Below are 24,081 nucleotides of genomic sequence, written 5' to 3'. Positions count from 1 at the left end.
CAATTCCGGAAACATGTTCTGTCAATACAGTTACAAGTCCCAGCATTTCATCTTTAATTTTAACAACCTGGCATCGATTTTATCATACAACTCCTGTTTAAGTTCTTTTATTTCCCTTTTATTTCTTTTATTTCTTCTTTTCCCTCCTGTTTTATCTCCTGTTTTATCTCCTCTTTAAGATCTCTAAGTTTATCTTCCATTTTAATTGTCTGAGCGTTGAGAGCCACATTTAATTCACTCAAGAAGAATTCTTTCGTTAACAAATTTCCAGCAGGGGGTGTAGGGAGCGGAGGCTGCCAGGCACTGGGGATGTGCCCCTGGGAATAGAGGGCGACGGTTTCAGATTAGGATTTGGTTTTGAGGCCATTCCAAATTTTATCTTCAAGCAGTTAATAAAACTCTACTGGCTGACTGTGCAGCTATAGGAGGAGATGCTGAATTTTTCCCTTTGTTTTGAAATTTGAGGTTTGGTAAAGCTTTACCAAGGATTTCAGAAAATAAGCATTATAACAAGACAGTGCATCAGATTCATCACCATTTAAATTCCAGATAAGCAAGATTAATGAGAGAAAGGAAGTCTTGTAAAAATGAAACTAATTAAAAAGTTTCTGCTGGCTGATTGTGAGGCAGGGTGATAAATCACTCCTTTGAAGTTTTAAAATTCTGTAGCGTTTAACAAGGAGATTAAGAAAATAATCATTGTTACAGGAGAATCCAGCCGGCTCGGCGCCATTTTAAAAGCCTCTAAGTAAATAGATTTTCAGAAGAAGATCTTGTAAAAAAAAAAGAAGCTAGGATCTTGGTAAACAATTAATGTCCTCGTAAACGGATTCAGCTCACATTAAAATCAAATAAATCAAAGCTGTGAATTGAGTGGGAGAGATCTTACTTTGTACTGCACAAGGCAGTTTGAAGTTCCCAGCACGGACGCCGTTCTGCGTTGGGCTGGCCCCCCTCTCTCTGCAGACACAAAAGCTGCAAAAATCGAAGGGCATTTGCCAGCAAAACTATATCTTCTTCCCTACTTGCCTGAAGGATAAGAAACCTGTTAGATGTCAGAAAGATGATCATCTAAACAGATACGTGACCAGGAATTCGGGGGCAGCTATTTTAAGCTGCCACCATCAGTAAGCTCCGCCCAGGAAGCCCAAGCATAGAAGAAATTGAAGATGAGCAAAAAAATAATGACCACTGGCTTTGCAACAACAATCTCCTCTTCTTCACCAGTGAGAAATGGTCTTCCAAGAGAAGCTCCTGTAAGCTCATGTTACTAAGAAAGCAACTAAGACACTAATACTTCAGAAGGCAAGAGACAAAAAAGTGGAATACAAAGGCAAGGAGATTGCAGTTTTGAAACAAATACCAAGAAGAGTGAGAGAGATGAGAAGAGAATACCAATTTTTGACTAATTTTAAAAAGGTGTTAATTACAGATGGTTGATACCAGAAGGCCTTATGTTTGTATGGCAAGGACAAAGATATAGAATAGATACTATTGACAAAGAAGAATCATGCTCCCTCTCAGCAGCATCTGAGAGGGAAGGCTGAAGAGGCAGGAAAAGAAGAATCACTGATAGAATTTCAAGCGGTGTCTACAGTTGAGACTGAGAAAGAAGAAGGACCAGTAGGTGGCATTGACATTATAGAACAATGAGAACTGAGATCTACTAGAGCAATGAATCCTACTTATAAAATACAAATATGGAAGAGAAAAAATTGATTACAATGAACATAAATGGACTTAATTCAGCAATTAAAAGAAGGAAAATATTTCATAAATTAATTTGAAATTAAAATTGGACATAATCTGCCTTCAAGAAGTACATATTCAAAAGCAACATGAACAAATATTGGTGCAGCCAAAGTTGGGGAAAATATTTACTACATTGGCAAGATGTAAGAAAAGAGGAGTGGTTTTTTACCTTAAAGATACAATTCCAGTGGACAAATTTATATAGATGACAATGGAAGAATTTTGATGGTGGAAATTATGGACAATAATAAGAAAATACTTTTGATAGCAATCTACGCTCCTAATGATAACCAAGATGAATTCTATAGAAAACTACACAGGAAAATAATTGATTTGGACTATGCTAACATCTGTATGATGAGAGACTTTAATGGAATTGTAGATCAGAATATGGACTATAAAACACAAGAAAACAACAAGATTAAACAGAAAGTCTCTTTCAAAATCCTTCTTTAAAATGACTGATGACCTAAAAGATGTTTGGAGAGAAAGAAATCCCACTAAAAAAACAATATACTTTTTATTCAAATAGACATTTATCATGCTCCAGAATAGACATGATATGGGCTACAATGGAATTGATCTGTACTATGCAAGAAATCGAAACTGAAACAAGTACTTGGATGGACCATAATCCATTGACAATTAAATGGAAAGGACAAGGAAAAAGATCTAGATGGATGTTAAATAATACTATACTAAAAGAGAAGGACTTTGTACAGAAAATAGAGAAAGAATTGGCTTTCTTTTTTAAAGAAAACAGAAAAGAAGATACATCAACGCAGAACCTCTGGGACACAATGAAGGCCTACACCTGAGGCTTGATAATAGACTATACAAGGAAGAGAGATATAAAGAAAAGACAAGCCTTCAAAGTACTAGATGATGACAAGAGACTTGAAAAAGACTTAAAGAAATCTCCACAAAAATTGACATTAAAATAAAAATGGACACATTTAAATATAAAATAGGGCTAATGGAAAAGGAGGAATTAGCGCAAAAAAATAGAGATGCTAAACAGAACTACTTTGAAAATGCAAATAAACCAGGTAGACGGTTGGCATATAAATTGAAAAAAGAGAGGAGGAAGAGAGCTGACATCGCGACATGCGATCTCGAAGTTCTGAGATTGCAGTCGATACTTTTGCCACTGGATGGTCCATCTGGACCTAAACCATCCCAAAGAGACAGGGAAGAGTACGTCTTGCTCATCACAGGAGCACCGCAAAGAGAATCTCTTCTTGCCGGCGACATAAGCACAGCCCCAAGCTGCTGAAATCGGGACAGCCCCGCAATGGGAGGAAAACAGAAAGAGAAAGTGTGTTCATCTGGTGAGGAAATCTTATTTTTATAAAAGACTGCCCAAAAAAGATTGAAGCTAAACTTTTCTGGTAAAGAAAAGAAAAAAAGCAGCAATATTAAGCATTATTGGACAGTGTGTTATCCTTTTATTTTTTTCCTATGGATGGAAGTTTTGTAAACATTTTCTACTTTTTAAAGTGAAAGTATCAGTTTTTCTTCTATTTTTTTTAACCTATGGATTAAATCTTTTTCTTTATTTCTACAATACTGGTTGGGATGGATTTTTTCTTTTTCTTTTGTTTCATTTAATCCCCAAAGGGGGGGCAGCCCACGGAATCATAGGCCAATGGAAGCAAAGGAAATCCTGGCCCCCAGAGAGCCAGGATGAAATGAAATGAATAGGACCTCAGACCTATGGAATGCAGACATGCGCCATAGATAAATGTGCAAGGTGTGACGAACATCTAGCCGGTGCCATAGTCGCTCCCTCTCATGGGATGGAGCCGGGCAGAAATTGGGAAGGATGATCTCCTGCACCTGGTGGAAGAGCGAATTGACCTTAGGAAGGAAGGTAGGATCCAGATGTAGGACCACCCTATCCTGGTGAAATTGGCAGAGGTCATCCTTGGAGGACAAGGCCCCCAGCTCAGAAACACGCCTGGACGACGTTATGGCAACAAGGAACGCCACCTTAAGAGATAGAAATCTAAGGTGGACAGTGCGCAAAGGCTCAAAGCGACCTCCCCGTCAAGGCCCTAAGAACTAGGGGGAGGTCCCAAGTTGGGAGCCCATGAACCGGAGGGGGCAGTAAATTAGCGGCTCCCCTTAAAAATCTCTTGATCAGGGAATGTTGGGCGAGGGATGAATGGTTCTCCCTTGGGAGCACCAAGGCCAGAGCGGCCACTTGACGCCACAAAGTGTTATGGGAGAGACCCCTGTCCAGACCCTTCTGGAGGAAATCCAGAATTTGTGCCACCGTAGGTGGGACAAATCCAAAGTGGTTTGCAACATTTGAAAAATGGTGCCCACGTGGAATTATATATCCGCGTGGTGGAGGGACATCTGGAAGCCTCAATAATGGTTCTAACTTGGGCTGACAAGTTGGCGCTCCTTAGGAGGCTCTGCTCAAGTGCCAGGTGGTCAGGTGGAGCCACCGGGGCTCCTGATGGATCAAGACCCCTTGGCGCAGAGAGAGCTCCTCCCGAGGTATTCTCTAAGGGGGGGGGGAAATGGAGAGCTGGCTGAGGACCAGTGGGGCGCTATCAGAATGATGTCTGCATTCTCTACCACTACCTTCCTCAGGGTCCCTGGTATCAGAGGGAGTGGGGGAAAGGCATACAATAGGCTCAGAGGCCACTTGCTCCCAAAAGCGTCTGTCCCTTCTGCAGCCCAGTTCGGGAATCGAGAGAAGAATCTCGGGAGTTGAGTGTTTGCCGGAGTTGCGAATACGTCCACCAATGGGTCGACGAACTTCTGGCAAATCTTCTGGAAAAGTTCAGGTAGAATCTGCCACTCCCCGTGGTCCACAGTCACTCAGCTTAACCAATCAGCCTGGTGGTTGGCCGTGCCCGAGATGTGCTCCAACACCACTGATGCAAGATGTCTCTCTGCCCAGGAACCGAGCTTCAGTGCATCCAGCCAAAGGGCTCTGGAATGAGTGCCCCCTTGACGGTTTATATGTGCTTTTGTGGCCACATTGACAGTCATCAGAAGGACATGGCGGCCCTCTATTGAACCTCTGAACAAGTGTAGTGCCAGCCAGGCGGCCTTCAACTCCAGCTAGTTTATATTGTGGCGAAGGTTTGACCGGTTCCACTGGCCCTGTGCCATCCTAGCGTTCATGCGTCTCTGCTGGAACGGGATGAGGGCCCACTGCAGAGTTCAGGATTGAAGGCATGCCCAAGGGACGATTCCTATACACGACACCATCTTACCCAGTATGCGAGACAAGGTCAGGATGCAAACTGAGTGCCTTGCGCGTACCTGCCTTGCCAGAGCCTGCAGATTGATGAGGCACTCTGAGGAAAGTTGAACCTTGCCTTCCAAGGAGTCTATCATCACCCCCAGGTGAAGGTTCTTTGTTGAGGGTGAGAGATGACTTTTGGGGAAGTTGATGGAAAACCCCAAGGCCTGAAGGGTCCGAATTGTGAGTTTGGGGTCATGAGCAGCCCGGAACTGGGATTGGGCTTGCATGATCATGTCAAACAGGTAGCATTGTATTATCATCGGGACTCAGCAGAGGTGAGCTGCCAATGCCGCCAGGACTTTTGTGAATGTGCCGGGGCTGAAGCTAACCTGAGGGGAAGGGGCCTGTATTGGAAGTGAAGCCCGTTGTGTGAAAAATGAAGGAACCTGTGATGGGCGGGAAGGATGGGGATGTGGAGGCAAGCTTCTGTCAGATCCACTGACGCTAGGTACTCCCCCCCACCTAATGCCCTGCAGAATGCACCTGAGGGATGACATTTTGAAGCGCCTGTACACTAGGTACCAATTGAGGCACTTGGGGTCCAGAATCGCCCCCAGCCCTCCGAGCTCTTCGGAACAGTGGAATAGTGGAATAGTGACCCAACCCGCATTCCATCTCTGGAATTGGTACTACCGTCCTGATATCCAGCAGATGTTGTATGGCTAATGATATCAGACGGCGGCGTTCCAGGTACTGGGATGGTGGAAAGGTTCTGAAGAAGGTTGGGGGCATGGAGAGGAACTCCAGCCGGAGTCCATTTCTGATTGTGGTCCTTACCTAGGCATCTGATGTCATGTGGTCCCACTGATCCATGAAGAGTTCCAGGCGACCGCCTATGGGAAACCCCAGGTTGGAGTCATTTCCCTTTGTGGAAGGGGCGCCCCCCCCATGAAAGGCCACCTGGATTGACCATGGTACCTTCCCCTGTCCTGTTAGTAAGGCCTCTGGAACTGCCTATCTGTAAGGGACATATCTCTGTTGATGATACTCCTGTTCAGGAGCTCTGAAGGATTGCCTACAGTAAGAGGCCGGACGTTTGTCCGTCTTCTTGGTGTTGATAGGCAGGACCGTCTTCTTCTCCTTATTCTCTACGAGAATAGGGTCTAAGCAGTCACCAAATAGGTTAGTCCCAGTATATGGGGCAGCTGCCAGGCCCCACTTGGACTTGTCCATTTGCCAGTTATGTAACCATAGCAACCGCCTGGAGGTTACTGAGATGGGTAAAGCTCGGGACTTTACAGCATCAAGGGTGGCATCAGCTGAGAACTACGTGGCTGCAATTATCTTAGTGATATCTTGGTGAAGCCACTTGTCCTGAACAGGGATGTGATCTGTAACTGACTGAGTCACATGACCGCTGATCAGTTGAAATAAGAGGCAGCTGCAGCAGACTTTACAGCCCATGCAGAAGCATTGAAATTTTTACGTAACGTAAGTTCCACCCACTTGTCCTCTGGTTTCAACTTATGAGCCACATCCCTTGAAACAACGAATGAGGCGTTGGCTAGGGTGGCTATTGGTGTGTCTACATTGGGCAATTGGAGCGCCTGAGAGGTCAGCTCCATGTTGTAAAAACGCCGGTCGTTGCTGCCCGGGTTGGGAAAGGTAGAAGGGCGAGCCCACTGATTTTTGACTACCTCTAGAAAAAGGAGAGGAGCTGGAACCTCCTCGTTGGTCGCTGTATTGGAGAACATGACCAAATTAGGGTCTCTAGGAGGAGGAATGGCAGGATCCCGTCCTGACCTTAGTGATCTTTCTGGCTTTGTGTAACAACGGCTTAAACATTAGAGGAGCAAAGAGGTTAGGAAAAGCCGGAGGGTGGACAGTCTCTTCGTCCCCATATCCTGACAGGGGTCATCCCCTAACACTGATCCCTCACTGACTATTGAGGGGGAAGGAGGCCTAGTTTGAACTCCTGGCCTGGTAGGGAACCTGGGACCTAGGAGCCCTAGGTGACTGACATTCCCTCAAAGAAACTGCAGAAACAATACCTTTTGAAATGGCTGAGGAAATCAGTCTCTTGATGCTCTCAGGGAGCAATTCAAGATCCTCAAACATCCTCTGAATGAACTGGGGCAGGCCCTTGTGGAGCCAAGGAGTAGGGGGGGGGAGAAAATCCTGGGATGAACCCTCCAAAGGATCCCCGACCACATCCCTGGGCCCATGGGGTGAAACAGGAGGGGAAGGAGAAACTTCTATGCTGGATTGCCTGCATGCCCCAGTGGAGGAGACAGAGGGAGAGGAAGGACTGAATCCCCTAGGGGCGGAGTCTGAATGATGGTATTCAGGCCTAAGGGATGGCCTGGACATGGTAGAAGAGGGCTTGTTGGCCTGTTGTTCAGCCCTAGCAATCCTCTTCTCCAGGGCCTTCTGACACCAGCTCTCATCTTTCTGGGTTTCCCTGGAGGGGCGTTGGGCTGCTGAAGGTTTAGCTGTTGCAGCCCTTGTTCTGGTCCCAACCATCTCCCCCCTCCTTCCCCTGGGCCTGTGGAGTGGTCTGCCTGCTCTCTGCCATTGGTGCCACTCACGTGCCTTAGAACAGTGGTCCCCAACCCCCGGTCCGCGGACCGGTGCCGGGCCGCGGAGTACCTGGCACCGGGCCGCGCAGCGGCCGGGGGCCATGATCCCTGCAGCTGGGCGCCGTGGCTCTCCTGCTGCGCCAGCCGCTCCTCTTCCAGCCGCTCGCCCAGCGCGCAAAGCTCCCGGCAGCAGCGCCACAGCTCCTCGAGGCGCCGGCGGCTCTCCTGGTTCTGCGCGCGCAGCTTGCGCAGGTCCTCTTGGCCCAGGCGGCCCCCTTCCAGCTCCTGCATCGCCCGCAACTCGGCCTCGTATCGCTCCAGGCTCTGCGCGCCGCTCCAGCTCACCACCAGCGCGTAGTCGGAGGCCAGCTGCCGCTTCTCGGAGCGCCCGGCCCGGAGGACGCGCGGGGCAGACAGCAGCGCGGCTGGCCGCTGCTTGCACGCTTCCTGCAGCCCTTCGTGCTCGGCCAGGAGCTGCTCCAGCAGCGCCTCCAGAGCGGCGCAGTCGGCCCACAGCCCCTCCAGCTGCTGCCGCCGCCGGGCCAGCTCGGGCTCCAGGCGGCGGAGACGCAGCTCTCCAAGTTGCGCGCTCAGCCTCTCCAAGCTCTCCAACTCGTGGCGCAGCGCGTCCCGCTCCAGCTCGCCTTGAGGTGATCTCAAAAAATAAGCTAGGTTGGATATGACTGGGATAAGATTTCCAGATGTTGACTTGGCTCAAGTCACCGGTTCCTTTTTCTTGCTGAATGAAAACTCCTGCATCATGGTTGTATGTAGGATGTATTTAGAAAAATTCAAGATGGGAACCATCTTGGTTTTTATGTGATGCAAATAAAAGAATAAATAGGCTTTTAATTTCATAGTCATGGCTATTACCTTGACATTTTCGATGTCACTCTGACACCCCTGTCCCAGATAATTTGGTGAATGGACAGAGAGGCTACCAGCTAGTAGTAGGCTGGCTTGAATGCACTTACTAAGAAAGGATTCACAGTGAATTCAACGAATAACATTTTTGGGTGATCATCAATCTGATGGGAGCTATATATCTATTGCAGCATTTACCTGCAAATTTAAAGGAAGTCCAGAAAGCGATTGCAATCTATTTGGCATATATTTACAAACACATATTGAAAATAATGCAACATCTAACATTTTCTGATCATGGTGCTGTCATTGGTGTACTATCCTGGTAATTAAAAATGGTGTCTGTAGAAGAATAAAAATGTGGTTGTGTGTTAACAAAAGAATAGAAACTATAAGCATATAATCTTCCATTCAAATAGTTAGAAATTAACTAGAAATAGTTAGTCCAGTTTACAAGCAACAGCCTGACGGTAGATCAGTTTACTGAAATATGGATTACTTAAAGGGGTACTCCAGGCTGGGAGTTTTTTTACACCCCACCCCCACCCCTGTGCGCGCTCAGCGGGCCACGGTAAAATTATCACAGGCTGACTGGTCCGCGGCGATAAAAAGGTTGGGGACCACTGCCTTAGAAGGTTCAGTGCCCCAAGCCACCAGCCGGTGCAAGGGCCTTGCGGGAGTCAATATCGGGCTGCCTCGGTTGGAGCTTGCCAGCCTGATTCTGGCCGTGATGCAGTTTAAGTGAAATTGGAGCTACAAAATGCCTGCCATCATGTGCGTGCTTCTAAAATGGCCACATCCACTCGCATGCTTTCAAAATGGCCTCGGAGGTGTTCACGCATTTTCAACTGCTTTTTATTTTCTTCAGCCAAAGCTCGAAAATGCTTGCTGCAGCTTGTTTCGCCCAGGTGCGGCTTCCTGAAGCTAATGAAGCCGCCCTGCTGCCCGAATGGCATCTCCCGCTGGCAGCCCTTCCTGCAGAGCTGCAGATGTGGAGCCTGACACCCCCACCATACGAGGGATCAGTCAGAACTCCAAAAGACTCAGGGAAAAAGGCGTGAATTAGCCTTCCCCGCTTGCTGCAAGACAGAGGACCCTATCCCTGCAAGTAGCAGCTCAGAAAGGTTGAAATTTAAAGTAGCCAATGGATCAAATCAATTTTCAATTGTTTTAAAAGATTTTACTCTCTCTCTAGGAACCAAAAAAAACCAGTGCTTGGACCAAAAGACTGAGGAACTGGGAGCCAACAGGGAAAGGAGTACGTTAAAAGAGATTCCCTCAGTCTTTGGACCAATTAGGCTGTGAGAATATCCCAGGAGTCGCCCCTCCCTTGAGCCTATCGGAAAATGGGTTTCTACCAAAGAGACAAATTAAAGATAATATGAGAATAATTCTGGACACTTTGGAATATTATGGGGCACCCTGAAAAACAAATGGCTTTGATGTTTTTACATGCACAGAAAGCCTTTGATAATGTGAATTGGCGATTTATATCATTACAGCTGGAACAGATGGGCTTTGATAAGAAATTTACTCATGCCATACAAACTATATACCATAAACAAACAGCAAGAATAATGATAAATGGAGAATTCACAGATTCTATTGAAATAAGGAAAGAGACAAGACAAGGCTGCCCACTGTCCCCTTTGTTTTAAACAGAAATATTAGAGAAGAAAAAGACATAAAAGGAATGAAAATTTAAATGGAAGACTACAAATTGCAAGCATTTGCAGATGACCTGGTCATCCTAGAAGATCCATTAGAAACTGCACCTAAATCGATAGATAAAATAGAGGAATACGGAAAAGTAGCAGGTTTGAAAATAAACAAAGATAAAATGAAGATTTTGACAAAGAATATAGCATCAAGACAAAAGGAAGAATTGGCTTTGAAGCTTTGAAGATCGAAGTCACGAACAAGGTCAAGTATTTGGGAATATACTTGACAACAAGATGTGGTACACTTAAAGAGAATAATTACTATAAGCTTAAAAAGCAGATTGCAACAGATTTGATAAAATGGGGAAATTTCCAACTATCAATGATAGGGAGAATTTCTACAATCAAAATGAATATATTGCCCAGAATTTTATATTTGTTTCAAACAATTCCAATTAGACTTGGGAAATATTATTTTGATGACTTAAATAAAATAGTGTTGAAATATATTTGGCAGGGAAAGAAAACAATAATAAAATTAAAATTGTTACAAGATGCTAGAATAAGAGGAGGATTTGGTCTGCCTAACTGGGAATTACAGATATACTATCAGGCAAAAAGCTTAATGTGGGTCAAGGAGTGGATAACATTAAGAAATTGTAGATTACTCACTGTAGAAGGATATGATTTGTTGTTGGGATGGCATGCTTTCTTATGGTACAAGGGAACTAAAACACAGGGGTATGGGAGGCTTTGCTATTAAATTGGGAGAAGATTAAAAGGCAACATTTCTTAAAATTTCCAGTCTAGATATCAACCATTGAAGCATTTTCATATCCAGTAATGTACAAAAAGGAACAAACAGTTAGATATGGTGAAATATTGAATGCAGAGGGTGAACTTAAATCTAGGCAAGAACTAGAACAGGAAGGAATAAAGATGAATTGGTTTTCATATGTGCAAATAAAGTCTAGAAATGTAGAAGATCTTAAAAAGGAAGGTTTCCATAATAAAATGACCGAGTTAGATAAAATTTGACAGGTACTGATGAAAAGGTAATTAAAAAAATTATATGGATACTTATTAGAGATTAAGCTAGAAGAAGAACAAGTTAAAGAACCTATGATAGCTTGGGGGGAAAACTTTGGACATGGGATTGACCTAGATAAGTGGCAGAGATTGTGGTCTCAAAATTATAAAATGACAATGTCAACAGTATACAAAGAAAATTGGTATAAGATGTTTTACAGGTTGCATCTACCCCCAACTAGAATAGCAAGAATGTTCAAGAACAAATCGGAAAAGTGCTGGAAATGTCATCAGATACCAGGTTCATATTATCATATGTGGTGGACTTTGCATAGAAGCTAAATGATATTGGACTAAAATCCACACTTGGTTGGAGAAAATGATACACAAACACATAGACTTTAAACCAGAGATCTTTTTATTGGGAATCATACCGGAAACATATAACAGAGAACTGAAATATTTGATTGTAAATGTGCTAACAGCAACTAGAATTATATTTGCTAAAAATTGGAGAAATGAGAAAATACCAATACAGGAGGAAGTTATTCATAAAATAATGGAATGTGCTGAAATGAGTAAATTGACATTTGAAATTAGAGAACAAGAAGATAAACAATTTTATAGGATATGGGATTTATTTTATTCGTTTTTAGATGAAAAAATATGGAAATGAAAGCTACTAGAGAATGTAGTAAATATAAGAACAATTGAATGATATAGAATATAACATAAAATATTTTACTACTGGAATTATCTGAGATGACATATTGAATTGCTGTGGTGTAAACAATCCCAATACTTAATATATCTTGTGGAAAATGAAGAATAGTGACAGTCAAATAAACGAGGTATAATAATAATAATGTATATGATAATATGTGATTATATATGAAATGTAAGTGATGACTATGAAAGGAATGCACAAAAACCTTGTAACCAACCGACGCACTATTTGTAATTGAAGATGGCTCTATGTTTTTTTGTTTTGTTTGCTTATGTTTGTCTAAAAATAAAAGCTTTAAAACAAATAAATGAAACCCTGTCTTATTTTTGGGGAAACATGGTTAAGGTAAAGCAGAATAGGAATCTCACTTTCAAAAAGTCTTCACAAATGAAAAGAAAATTTATTCAAAGGACAATATAATTATAATACAACTGAACAAAAACAATGGTAATCTAAAATAAGCAGTCTAATCAAAAACAAAAACAAGTTAAACAAAACAAGGAAGTCTTAATTTCCCACCACCCTTTTCTCCACAGCCATCTCAGAATGACAAATAGTTTTCCATTAGAGAAAGCTAATCATATTTATAAACAGTTTCAGTACTGGAGCACAAACTTTTCTGTTGCAGAATAGTAGCATCGATCTCCTATGGATTTCTTCTAGTTGAGCCTCTGAAATGTCCTGATATGCAGTTTGATCACGAAGTCAAGTCTCAAAAAAAAAGGCAAAACGCAGCGAGGATCAGGAGCAGCTTGGGCACCATACATCACCTGGTGAAGAGCTTAGGGCACCGGCAGTACAGGGCAAAGCAGTGGCCATTCTTATCTTGTGATGCAGGGAACTCGTGAGCCATGCAAGGTAGGTGCCTGTGCAAGGCAGTTCTTTCACATTGGAGCTGGAGGGGTGCCAGACACCTGTCTGGAAGCACTGTAGTTCAGAGATGGAGGGCTGCCTCATCTTGCCAGAACAGCTAATGAACAGCAGCAGTGGTTCCCTTCAGGGCGCCATGTCAAAAAGCCCTGCAAATTTTCGAGCCTCTTGATTTACTTAATGATCATTGAGATTCTTAATGAACAGAAGCAAATGACAAGCTTGTTTTTAGTTCACTTAACAGCCCAGATGATTCACTTAACAAGCACAATAAAAAATGACTCACTTATTTTATGAGTTTTAATACAAATTGGTAGGCTCCATTAGAGTCACAACTCAAGGACTACATATAGTACCACAATTTTATGTACAGCATCCTGTGTATTTTGACTATATCACTTAAGAAATCTATGCTTTTATAGTTTTTCAATTTAAACAATATCTGACCTTCCGAGGCATCATAGCTTATTTCACTCACAGAAATATATAGTCATAGTCAAGGTCAGGACAGATAGTAAAGATTCTGACCAGCAATGAGAAGTAGAACCTTGTTTATCCAATCTGGCACAAACTGACCATCATGTTGAATATACAAATGAAAGAAAATTGTTAGAGCTATTGCTCTGTGCTCCCCACCATCTTATAATCCTTTATTCTAATTACACCTTCGTGATTCTCCAACAGCAATGCCCCACAACGTTCCATAATCTAGAAGGAGGAACCATTACTTCCTCCCCCCAGCTATCCATCACACGTATCACTTTCCCTCCATGCACTGGGAATCTGAAATCAGTCCCTCACGTATCCTTCGCTTCCCAGCTGCTCGTTTCTGGGTATAGTTGTGTCAGCAATGCTTTTGGCCTTCGGGCCGCCTCCCAGCTGTCCAGCGCCTGTCACGCCATCGGAAGGAAGAGACAGAGGAGCCCATAAGGTTTTGAATGTGCCTGTCACATTCTGCTGCTTTCTCTGCAAAATGGCAGCCCCGAGCCACTGGAGCGAAACGGGGCTGACATATTTCTTTTCATATTCCATGGCAACTCCTTTTGTAGTCCCTACTATGAGCAATGTGTTGCCAACCCCTGCCCTAGAAGAAAGGTGGTAATTTTCCCCTTCTATACATTCCACCTGTGAATGATACCTTCATAGAATTACAATGAATATGAGCACCTGATCAACCTAACTCCAAACTGTACAAGTTGAATGAAAATGAAAGGCTTTTCTCTATAATTACAAATTATACAAATTATACAAATTATAATTACAAATTATACAGAGCTCCAATTATTTGTAAAGATATTTATTTGTTAACCCCCTTTTCATTTCATCAAGGTTTTCTGCAAATACAAGATTTTCCCACATATATTTAATATTTATACTAAAAATAAAATAGCACGTAAACAAAAGACTCACAATAAAATTAATTGTTCCAACAATGAAATAATAAGTAGAAATACATCAGAGGGCCTAGAATACTGGCCACTTATTGAATAAATAGTTATGGGGAAATTAAAATTAAATTTCAAATCATTACTTGAGACTGAATTATTCTTTGTTAAGAGAGGTGGATAACAATAGGAGATACTTTCATCTTCTGATATGAGAATAAATACATATTTAAAAGACCTTAGTGAATCATGCATAAAAATATATCATTCTTGACATTTCAAAATTAATAAGCAGATTTTCTATGTTGTTTACCACTTCACAAATTTTCAGAAGGAATCAATACATTATCCACTCTTACAACAACTAAAATTAAAAGATACAGTTTTTTTGAACTAGCTTTTCAAGTTGCATACAGAGAGTCCCTGGTTCATAACTCATCTAACATAACCAGAGTAAAAACACACATTTTAAACATGTGTACTTTATTTCTACAAATTTTGACACTGTCTTTATTGTGCATTGTGCAAAGTTCCAGAAACAAATTATTACTAAAATTTGATAAAAGCAATTTAAAATGGAACTTGATAAAATACAATTTAAAATGAAATTGGAATAGAATATGATTTAAAATGGAATTGGAATAAAATAGTCTAAAATGAAATTGGAATAATGCAATAATTTAAGATACGTATAAAATATAGATAAAATATGATAAAATTATATTTTGGTGTCACCCCTGCATTCTATCCCATTCAATCCCACATATGCTGATCTCAACCGAACCATTTTGTTAAGTACTGTGCTGTTTTATTTAAGTACCTCGCTGCAACCGCCTCCTCTCCCTAGCTGGACTTCCTGAAGGGACACTTTTGACCTTTGTGACACTTATATGGCCTGGGACTGCGGCTCGGAATGGCCGGCCTAGAGAGTTTGGACTGCAGCTTGTCTAACCTGCTGATGGATTTTCTGTCTGCTGCTGTGATAGCCCAGAGCGGGAAGGCCTGCAGCAGCTGCCTGGAGGTGTATCAAAGGCTGGACCAACACACTCAGGAAAACTATGAGGAGTTCGAACTTTTGCTGGAGAAATACCTGCAGGCCGAGGATTATTCTGTGCACTCCTGCATCAGAGACTGCAACTCCAGCCTGCAGGAGTCCTGGAGTGAGGAGGTGTGCTGGAAGAATAACACCTTCCTAAAAGACCTTGGCCCAGCTGGTAGCACCTCATAAGGGCCCCTTTCCAGGGTTACAAGAGAAGACAGTCAACTGTTTTAAAGGCGGAAGAAGGCTCTGCACTCTAACGGCAAATAAAGCAGAGGAACCATCTTCTAGGAGAAGGGAAACTCTGATTACAAACCTCCATTGCCTTGTGGCTCCATCACTACTGGAAAAGGCTTCAGGAGTAATCTCGAGGCAAAACCCAGAGCCGGAGTCCCAGAAGCAGTTCGTGACTGTGTACAACCACATTCTGGTAACTCCTATGATGCAGCTGGAACTAATCGTATCAGCTCTGCCGTTCCATTGGACTATTTCAGCGTTGTGGAGAGGGGGGATCTGCTGTTTGGGTAACAGTCTATCCTCCATATCAATCTACCCAAGCCTCGTGCTCTGGAGATGACACTCCATCTTTGCATACAGCATCGAAACAACAAAGGGGCAGTTACCAATTATAAGCCTTTGCTCGATTGGTGTAGAGCGTGATCCCAGGGGCCACTTTCGATGGTGGGAGAGGTCATTATACCTCATTGGGCAGCTATTGCCCACCTTAAGCTGGGCAGCCCTCAGCCAATAAGGTGCTGCCCCCCACGGTCTGCTATCCTCACAGGATACGTGGGGTTTAGGGTCAAAAGCTGACAAGCAGATCGATAACTTTCCAACATGCAACAACCATAAGAAAACTTTAGCCCTGGGGCTTCGGGGGGAGGAGCCTGCCGCCGTCGGGAGCTCAACGAAGCTCCTGTCAGGATTCTGGTTTGTATATCTTATAAGATCTATAGATATCTCCCCTTTCTGGCAGAAAGGGGCAGGGAGAAGGTCAGTCGTTAGGATCTCTTTGTAATTCATAGCTTTTTTTTGCTGTGAATGGAGAAGAGGTTCAACATTAGCTGAGCTTTTACTCCAGCCAGTTTTCCGCAGCTGCCTTTTTTGCAGCCCTAGGCAGATTGCCCCCCCCCCCAGGACAAAGCTAAGCTATTTAAAAATTAATCCGGGCGGGGACCATTCCTGAGGAATTTCTTCCATTACTATCTAAAATACCAGCTTCAACTTCGCAAAAGGCTCCCTTTTTTAGCTGCGTCACAAGATGGCGATCTTATAGCTTTTGTGTTTGATGTGACGTACTTAGTCAGCCCTACTCTCCTGAAGGCTTCTCCGTATTAATTGTTAAAAGATTAACTGAGGGGAGCAGAGACTTTGATTCTTGGCTTGCTTGATTGCTTGTCTTTTATTTTTATTCTGGAATGGCTCCCAAATCTAAGCAGAAGCGCTTCCTTAATAACATATCTCAAAAAACTGCTATGAAGCCGCTACCCTTGCCTCCTACACCCTCCACGGGAGATTTGTTAACACAAGAATTTCTTCTTAAAACGCTTAATGATTTCAGACAGGAAATTAATCAACTGATATCGGATTTATATGATCAATTTGATGCTAAAATTGCTCAGGCAAAGGAGGATATGATCGGAGTAATGACAGTCATGACAGATTATATTGCTGAAACGGAGGACAAATTGGAACTTTTGGAAGAAACTAACCTTAATTTGATATCCAAAATTCAAACGTTACAACAGGAAATTGAAAATGCTCAAAAACAACTTGTCATGATAAATTATAATAAGACTGCCTTCGCAATAAGAGTTAGAGGACTGCGTGAAAACCAACAGGAGAATTTGAAACAGATCTTCTTTGAGGCTCTTAGCCGCTTGGTGGGAAGTCCGGGACTTAACTTTGATTGGCAGATTCAAAAAATTTACCGCCAGAATTCGTGGGTAGCAAAACAGCGACAGCTTCCGAGGGACATAATTATATACTTTACCACAAGGGAATCCAGAAATGTGATAATACAGAGGCTTTACAACAAGAGGTTGAGAATTGATGGACAGGACTTGATTGTTTTTAAAGAGATACCATCTCAAATATTAAGAACAAGGAGAGAGTACACTTTCTTAACTGAAGAACTCAGAAATTCTCAGATTCCATACAAATGGGAAGTCCCAGCTGGCATTACAGTTACATTTGGCAACCAAAAACACCGCATTAATTCTGTCTGTGAAGCCCGAGAATTTTACTACAAGACCCTGAAGGTGGGACTTCCTGACTCATCCGGACCTGGAGAGAGACAAGGAGAAGGAGAAGACAAGCAGCGAGACACGTGGCTACAAGGCGGAGGGTGTTGCTTTCCTCTTCCGGAAGGGCAGAAGAGTAAAGAATAAAGACTTAGCGATGTTTTTAAAACTTTATGATTTCTGCCTGGGATAAAATGGAAAAGTTGTATATCGATGATGAGACATGGAGACTGAAAGAAGCGTTGCTGATTGTGGACACATATTGTATATAAGATTTGTTTGAACTCTAACTCAAACTGCGCATGAATTATTTTCCTAGGCGAGGAGAGCGGAGATTGCGATCTTTTTGAGTTGTGGTCTGGGACGAACGGAGTTGGGAGGCGCGTGGGAGAGGGAAGGGTAGCGAAAGCTTAATTAGACTACTTGGGGCTAGAATGCAAGCTGATGTTTGTTTGAGTTGCTATTTCAATATAAGGTCAAGAAAGATTAGTCGGAGAGTCTCCAGGAAGGTGGAGTAAATATGTGAGGAGCAATGGACGCGGATAAAATATATATGTGGATATGGATAAAGGCAGGGTGGAAGGTAAAAAATTTACATGTGGAGGTGGGTAAGGATAGAAAGGGAGGTGTTGGAAATGAAAAATGAAAGAAGTACTTGAGTTTAATGGTTTTATAGAAAGGTTTGGATATTCGGATAAAAAAGAGATAAATTAAAGGTCTGAATAGATAGATAAAGCAATGAGACTTTTAGTTGGGGAATCCTAATTGATTAACTTACCTGGCTCTAATACAGTTTGAAACCCTGCAAGTAGCAAAATAACCAAAATTTGGAATGAGCTACATTGTTTAAGATTTACAGATGATGGGAAGCTGTGTTAATGTAGTGGGTTTATTGACCTTTCTTGTTTTTCTTTTTTTTGTGTGTGTGTGTGTTTTTTTTCTTTTCTATTTTTTACTATTCCCTTTTTTTTGGCTTTTCTTTTATTTTTTTTAATTTTAAAATTAGCTGGCTTTATTATACTCAAGTGCTTGTTAAAGAACTATGCCGGGTATGGGACCTGCGAAGCCGTAAGGGGGTTAGGGAGGGGGGATTATAGGGGGGAGGGTGGAGGGTGGAATTACAGTTTCAATTCTTAGAACAATAAGAATTCACTTGTATACTGCGGCTCGTTTTCCTTTTCCTTTTCCTTTTTCTCTTTTATTTTCTAAAAAACAAACTGAATAGATTAATTGTAGGGATACACCAAAGTGAGGAGAAGAGGGAAAGAAGAGGGAGAAGTAAAGAGGGAGCGAGAGGGGAATGTAAGGAGGGTGAGATGGAGGGAGGGGGAGATGTCTGAGGGGGAAGGGAAGTAGAAGAGGGGAATGCTGGAGGGGAGAAATGAAAGTTGGAGGGGGGAGAAGAAAGGGTGTATGGGGGATTGAAGTGTCATGTTGGTTTTTTTTTTATGGTGGATTTTTTTCCTCTTTTTTGTTTTTTTTGTTACGCACAGTATATAAGTGATTGTATAAAATGAAAATGAAAATGAAATAAATAAAATGTATAAAAAAAAAAAAAAGAAAGAAAACTTTAGCCCTAAAGTTGGGCACTTGGAATGTTCAGACAATGACCCCCGGCTTTTCTGATGATTTGCACGAAATAGATGACATACATAAGACAGCTGTCATCGACATGGAGCTGAGCAGACTGCAGATGGACATCGTTGCCCTTCAAGAGACAAGGCTGTCAGACTCGGGATCTATTAAGGAGAGAAACTTTTCATTCATGAGATTAGGTAATGCGGGTTGGCTTTGTGGTCAGAAACACCTCATTAGGATTCATTACTCCACCTACTGCAGGAAGTGAAAGTATTCTGTCCTTGCAGCTCTTCTCATCAGCAGGGCTGGTTACTCTTATTAGCACATATGCACCGACATTATCATCTTCAGTAGAATCTAAAGACAAATTCTACGACGATCTGGTTGCTACCATCAATAAAAACCCAGAGGATGAACCACTGTTTATCCTTGGTGATTTTAATGCCAGAGTATAATTTAATAATTATAATTTATAGTTTAATGCTGATTATAGTTCTTGGCCTACTTGTTTAGGCCAGCTTGGCGTTGGGAAGATAAATGAAAATGGCCAAGGCCTGCTGGAGTTTTGTTGCTACTACAGTCTTTGCATTAGCAATACATTCTTTAAAACAAAGCTTCAATGCAGAGTCTCTTGGAGATATCCAAGATCAAAGCACTGGCACCAGCTCAACCTGATTCTTATCAGGCACTCTAACCTTCCCAGTATTACAATCACATGCAGCTATCAGGGTGCTGACTGAGATACAGACCATTCCTTAGTGTGCAGAATAAAACTGCAAACAAAGAGGCTGCATCACTCAAAGAAGAAAGGAAGACCACAAATCGACATCAGCGAGACCCGCAATCAGGGCAAAGTGGAGGAATTTGCACAGCCCTTGAGGAAACTTTCCCAGGCCCAGTTGAAGCAAATGCATCTGAAAGATGGGAATATTTCAAGAATGCTGTTTATAATACTCCCTTGTCAGTATTTGGTAAGGAGAACAGAAAGACAGCAGACTGGTATGAAGCCCATTGGGAGGAGCTGACGATGAAAAAAGGAGAATGCTAATTGCATATAAAGCCTATTCCAGTGAGCACAATCTATAGATTATGATATTGTGTGTTTGTGCGTGTTGTGTTTGTGTGTGTGTGTGTGTGTGTGTGTATGTAGATAGATAGATATCCAGGGGATGTATGATGGCATTAAGCAGGCCTTAGATCCAACACCGAAGAAATGTGCCCCTCTGACCGAGTGCAGCACTACTCTGAATTATATTCCAGAGAAAATGTGGTAACTGAAGAAACATTAAATAACATCGAATGCCTGTCTATCTTGGAGGAGCTTGACAGTGAACCAACCTTAGAAGAACTAAATGCGGGCCTGGATTCTCTTGCCTCCAGCAAGACACTTGAGAAAGATATCCCTGCCAAAGTTCTGAAGTGCTGCAAAGAGAACAACCCCACTGAATTGCATGAAATTTTTTATCTTTGTTGGAGGAAAGGTGGAGTATCACAGAACATGAAGGATGCAAATATTGTCACACTGTATAAGAACAAAGGCGACAGGGGTGACTGTAACAACTATCACGGCATCTCTTTTTAGTGTTGTAGGGAAGCTGCTTGACCATGTCATACTGAAGAGACTCCAGGTGCTTGCAGAGTGTCTATCCAGAATCACGGTGTGGATTCCGAGCCAACAGGTCCACTACTGACTTGGTATTTTCCCTTAGAGGGATACAAGAGAAATGCAGGGAACAAAGCCAGCAACTTTTCGTAGTCTTCATCAATCTTATGAAGGCTTTTGATTTGGTTAGTAGGGATGGCCTTTACAAAATTCTCCCCAAGATTAAATGTCCACCTCAGCTGCTCAATATCATCAGGTCCTTTCATGAGGAAATGAAGGGCACTTAGTTTTTGATATCTTAACCAGATTCTTTTGATATTCGAAGTGGAGTGAAGCAGGGCTGCGTCCTCGCACTAACTCTATTCGGAACATTTTTGCTGTCATGCTGAAACATGCTTTTGGAATTGCAAGAGAGGGAATCTATCTCCACACCAGATCAGATGGAAAACTCTTTAATCTCTCTAGAGTGAAAGAAAAGTCCAGCTGAAATGCTTACGGGATTTCCTCTTCGCTGACGATGCTACTGTTACTGCTCAGTCTGCAAAGACCTTCAACAACCTATGGACTATTTTAGCACGGCCTGCCAAGACTTTGGACTAACAATCAGCTTGAAAAAAACACAAGTCATGGGCCAGGACGTGGATTCACCTCCCTGTATTACAATCTCTGCACAAGAACTGGAGGTCGTCCATGACTTTGTGTATCTCGACTCAACTATCACCAACACTCTCTCTTTAGATACTGAGCTGAATAAACATATTGGTAAAATGGCCACCACATTCTCCAGACATAACCAAGAGAGTATGGCTTAATAAGATGCTGACGGAACATACAAAGATCTAGGTCTACAGAGCCTGCATCCTGAGCACATTCCTGTACTGCAGTGAGTCCTGGACCCTTTATGCACAGCAGGAGAGAAAGTCAAACACCTTTCATATGTGATGTCTCCAACATATTCTTGGCATCACCTGGCATGACAAAGTTCCAAATAGTGCAGTCTTGGAACGTGCTGGAATTTCTAGAATGTATATACTATTGAAACAGCAACGTCTACGCTGGCTTGGGCATGTTGCGAGACTGGCTGATGGTCGGATCCTGAAAGATCTCCTGTAAGGAGAATTAGTACAGGGAAAGTGCCCCAGATGGAGACCACAGCTGCGATACAAGAGTATCTGCAAGTGGGATTTAAAGGCCTTGGGAATGGATATTAACAGCTTTCTACTTGAAAAGTACTTTTGTATTTACTCAGCCATTTCAAGTTACCCACATTACTAAGGATAGCTATGCCATTTTGTTCTTCTATATCATTAATTCTTTGGGCAACTCTTTTTTTGAACTGTTCTCCTATTATGCAAGAGACAGGAAGGCCACAGCATCTTTAAAAAATTGTTAGGTGATCCAAGAGATTTGTGATTGTAATTTTATTTGCTCTAGTAGACATAACTTGGGGAGTCTATCAGTCTCCATTTCAATTGACTTTGCACCAGTAGTTATATGTTCTAATTCTGGATAGTGCATGAATTGTATAAATTCAGCTCTAACAGCTGCAGCAGATGCTCTTGGATCTGTACACCCAAAATACATCTCAAGGGCTGAGACTGTGTTTGTTCTAGGACTGTGGTCGAGGATAGAATCCAAACCTCTGCTCCATACAGGAGCATAGGGGTAACCTTAGGTAAGGGTAATCTTAGCTGCACTCTACATGGAGCTGCCCTTGAAGAGTGTTCAGAGACTACAGTTGGTCCAGAATGCAGCCGCGCGAGCGATATCATGTTACACCTATCCTCCGCAAGCTACACTGGCTCTCTATTGGTCTCCGGACGCGCTACAAAGTGCTGGTGATTAACTTTAAAGCCCTACATGGCATTGGACCTGAATATCTGAGAGACCGTCTCCTGCTACACACCTCCCAACGTCCGATAAGAAGCCACAGGCTAGGCCTCCTCCAGGTGCCGTCGACCGGACAATGCTGGCTGACGACTACTCGGGGGAGAGCCTTTTCTGTAGCTGCTCCGGCCCTGTGGAACGAGCTACCAGCAGAGATCTGGACCCTTCCCACTCTCGTGGCCTTCCAAAAAGCCACCAAAACCTGGCTGTTCCGACAGGCCTGGGGTTGCTGATTTTTAAATCAGGTCCAACCCCCAGCTAAGCCAAATGTATGTTGTGTTTTTTTTTTAACTGTTTTTGTTTCTTTCCCCAATTTGTTATTTTATTTTATTTCATATTTGTAAGCCGCCCGGAGTCCTCCGGGATCGGGCGGCATATAAATTCATTAAATTGCAAATTGCGAATTTATAAACCTTAATTAATGGGGCTAGGGAGACTGGGTAACTATGGTTCTTTAGTTTAAGCAGTAAATTCAAACGGGCTTTTGCTCTAAATGTACTCAGTTGATGATAACAAGCCCAAAATCCAGTCTTGGAATTATTTCTACAGGTAATCCTCGAATTATGAATGTAATGGAGCCTGCCAGTTACAGTCTAACTTGAGGATTTGTTAACTGGATTACATTAAAGGAACGAGGCCATCCACCCCTCTTTCTAATGCATTCATTAATCAAAGGAGCAAGTTGTTAAGAACATATCAGGTACCTCAGGAGTGGAGAGGGTCTTTGAAAGTCTAGTGCAGGGACAAGACCACTGCCTCCAGACACCCAAGGCCTCCCTTTGTGCACAATTGGCAACAACTAGGCAGGTTCAGCACTCCAGTAAATGGCAGAGCCACGCCCACTTGTGAGATAGGCTGGGGCTCAGTGGGGAATGGGAGAGGCAAACCTAGTGCTCGCAAATTGCAGAAGTTTTTCCAAAGAGGATGGAAGTATGTATAAGAACACAAGGTCTAAGGAAAACAGCTTCGCATTGATGTTTTGAGCTCTGGACATCTTCCAAAGGCAAATGAGAGGTCAATAACAGGTAGGGAGGAGCATGTGGAATGCAATGAGCTACCAAAGTAAACTCAATTCCTGCAGAGATCTGGCAGGCCATGGTGGGGGAAAACAGACAGGGAACATATTGCAGCATCTCTGTATCTCAGTTGTAAGGGTGAACAACTGCTGTGGTGCTACAACATACGTGACTTTGGGACTGGGTCATAAGTACTTTCAGCAAGAATGTCATAACTTTGAACCATTGCTAAGTGAATTGTAACTGGAGGACTATCTGTAATTTAATTTTGATTATATAAAGAACAGTCTTTTGTATGACCCATTAAAACTTTTTTCTTCTTGTATTTGTTTCCGTTTCCAAAACTAACAATAGTGATTCTGGTGATTTTCCTTAGTCTTGCTGATATAACAATAATCTTCACTAAAGTTACTTCTCTTCTAGACTATCAGAATAATAATAACGATATGTTGCATATTTCTTAAGAATGTTTTAAAATTTCCTGAGAAGACATTGTACATATTTTAATAGTGACTATGAAGACAAGAAGAGCATCAGATAGATCTTTTCATACAGGAAAATAAGATTTATATATAGTTTCTCATTATCACAAAAATTCACCTGAATTTTAAATGACTCTTGAGAGAAACCTTTTTCATCT

This window comes from Thamnophis sirtalis, unplaced genomic scaffold (assembly GCF_051295495.1).
Source record: "Thamnophis sirtalis isolate CommonGarterSnake01/CBP01778 unplaced genomic scaffold, rThaSir2_p1.2 scaffold_4, whole genome shotgun sequence".
Classification (NCBI taxonomy): Eukaryota; Metazoa; Chordata; class Lepidosauria; order Squamata; family Natricidae; genus Thamnophis; species Thamnophis sirtalis.
This window is presented reverse-complemented; position numbering follows the sequence as displayed.